Genomic DNA, 3,241 nt, shown 5'->3' on the forward strand with positions numbered 1-3,241 from the left:
CGGATGCTCTTTTCTTCCATTCTCTTCCCTCCCGTCGGTCGGTGTTTTTTTCGCCCTCGCCCCGTCTCTCTCCCACCCTCGCTCCCACGGGCCACCACCATCTCTGTCCCGCGCACAGTCACTACTCGTCCACCATCCGACAGATGGCTCGGCCGCGTTTTTGTTTCAAGGCTCGCGCCAACAATCGTCGCATTACCGGAACAAAACGACTCGATCCGATCGGGTCCTTTGAAAAAAAAAAAAAAAAGAAAGAAAGAAAGAAAGAAAGAAAGAAAGAAAAGCTGCGAGAGGCTCGAGTGGAAGAGGAGGGAGGAGGGATACGATGGTGGTTCAGGAAGTCCTGATCGACCATATCATCTCGTTAGAAGCACGCACCACATGTCCAAACAGAGAGACACGGAGAGAAAGAGAAGAATTATTACTATTGGCTAGAGCATAGACAATGATCCGATTGGCCGAGCACGCGGCCCGCCAAATAATAATATTCCTACTACTAAGGTTTCCTAAGAGCGTACTTGTACCCGATATCGCTTGTTGCAAGTGCAACGGAGCCTCGTTGATCCGATTGTCTTTGCATCGGGGTGTAATCGTTCCCGATTGTTCCGTCGCCCAATCGACGCATATGTTTCGTTCACGATCCCGCGTCCGAGATTCTCGAGGGCGTATATCGATATATCCTAACGTAATATGTAATATCGACGTAAAAAACATTCGATAAATAGATATCTCTATATAATTACAGAAGGAATCGAATCGAGGGGAAACAAGGATTTATATTTAGATTCAGATCCATACTCTCGTGAATAATCCTTTCGCGTACAAATTAAGAGATTGAGCCGGACTTGTACGAATTATTAACGTGGCTTATCGATCAGAAAACAGTCGTAATTCATAGCAAGTTTCAGTCAAGATCAGAAAATGGGAAAGAAATTTCGAGGCTTGGGTAAACAATTAAACCACTATCAGTCCCCGTGGTACTAACGAACGCCTAACTAATTTCCCCCGAACCTGACATTTACGATAAACAAAATATGAACGTCACCATTCAGACCCGTGTCACGTTCCAAAACTTTACTATGTATACTCTTGGACTCTAGTGTAAACGATCCCGCGCGCCATTATCGCGCACCAATTGAAGACCGATCATCGTTCTTTACGATCGATTTCCATTTCGAAAGCCTTTCCACACCGTTATACACGCGTGATATATTCGGCCGCGTATATTCTTTTACGAGCTTCTTTCTCCTTAAACAAACATAGATAAAACGACGAGGCGCGAGCCTATGCACGAAACACCGCCCTCGTCCTCTTCCACTCTTGTGCGAACAACAGTTTCTCCTCCGCGTAACCGGAGTCGTTCGTTTCTCCCGATTGCCTCCAAGTCGAAAAACGCATTAGCGATGCACGTGACGCTGCACTCGCTACGGGAAAACTACAGTGACAAAGTTCCATGCCCGTCAACCGTGTGTACGTAAGCCCGGCCTCCGACTTAGAATTCACACGTATGAGCGCGGGGACACGAGGCCGAGACGTGTGAGCGTGGATCGGCGCAGCTCGCGCCCATCCAATCTCCCCTCTAATGGATTTCACTCATTTTTCTCCACCGACACCAACCCCTGCCAACGTATCTACCAACGCCTTTAAGGTTTGATTCGTTTGATTTCGAGCGAGAAGGAACTTTCGCGACGATCGTGCAAGGTTCTTTGAAATTTTTCTTTTTTTCCTTTTTTCTCTTTTGCGCTTGATAAATTAATTGAGAGGTTGATGAGGCTATCGACCTTGGCGCGAGATTGAATATATTGGGTGATGGATATTTTGGTTTTTGAATATTATCTTTCTCGATTTTTCCATGAAGATATGAATAATTCGACGACTAAGGAATTTTGATAATAAAATTTGGATAGCGTTAAATAGATTTGTCGAGTTAAGTTAGATTCGAAAAGTAAGGGAGTAACGAAGGTGTTGATTTATAAAAAAAAAAGGACAAAATTTCGATTCTTTTTTTCTTTTAATTGATTAAGATAGAAAAATTTAACGAAATTGATAATACGGTCAAAAGCATTAAAGATCAAGTAAGATTTATTGATTTTTCGTTGCACAATTATTATCATTAAGATAACTGCAATAAATCAGATAATGAAATTTTCTTTGTCAAATTTAATTTCGCGTAACACGGAAATGATTTGGTTTTAATTCGTTATCTCGATAACATTCATTACTATTTCAGACTGCCGCCAATAAAATCCCATTTAATAATCGACCAAAAATACACGTTGGCTACAATTAGCGAATACAATTCGATCCTTTTTAGTTTTTAAATCGATCACGAAAAGATAATCTTATCGCACAGACGTGTCTTTCTATCAAGATCTGTCTTGTCAGGCCCGAAATAAACGTTTGATGCTACGATAACGCAGACAATCGAAAGTCTTTTTATATATATATATATCGATGGAAAGATGCCTGATTTATGACATCCGTCATATTTGATTATAAATTGCGCGATTACGAGAATCGTTGCCAGCGATTAATAAAAAATAAAAAAAGAAAAGACTTCAAATTATATTCCAAAAAAAATTATTAATTATTTCCTCCCACTTTATTCTCCTCGATTAAAACAATTTCTAATAATCCTCTTATTTTTAAAATATGTTGAAAATACTTTATATAAATTCCGTATATAAATTCGCTTTAATTTTTATTTAAAAAAAAAATCGGATCAAATTTATTTTTCCTAAAGAAAGAGAGAGAGAGAAAAAGAAATAATAAAAATACTGTTCAGTGTCGCAAAAATATTAAATGTTTCAACTGAGAAGAGCAATGTTTCTCCGTATACACGTGTATACGACATCATCGAAACGAAACAAAGCGTAGCAACGTAGGAATAAAAAAGTCTCGATCGTGTTGAAAGGGGTGGTGGAATGCGATACCAGGAATTAAGTTGGAAAGCGGACCGCGTATGACCGCGGTTGAAAAGAATGTAGGGCATCTAAGGTGGGCACTTTAATCAGCGATCATCTACCGCGGTGATTATCGGCATAATTCTTCCTCCTATTATCAAGATGCCCATGATGGAGTTATTTTTTTTTTTTTCTTTCTTTCTTTTTTCCACGTGGAAACGCAGTGGAAGCATGCGAGTTACGTAGCTTTCAGAGATTGCGTGTCGCGGCCTGTTCTCTTCCTGGGCAAGGACGCGTCGAGCCGAGCGGAGAAGGAGAGTTGAGGGAAAAAAAAAAAAAAA

Source organism: Apis dorsata, unplaced genomic scaffold (assembly GCF_000469605.1).
Source record: "Apis dorsata unplaced genomic scaffold, Apis dorsata 1.3 scaffold_256, whole genome shotgun sequence".
Lineage (NCBI taxonomy): Eukaryota > Metazoa > Arthropoda > Insecta > Hymenoptera > Apidae > Apis > Apis dorsata.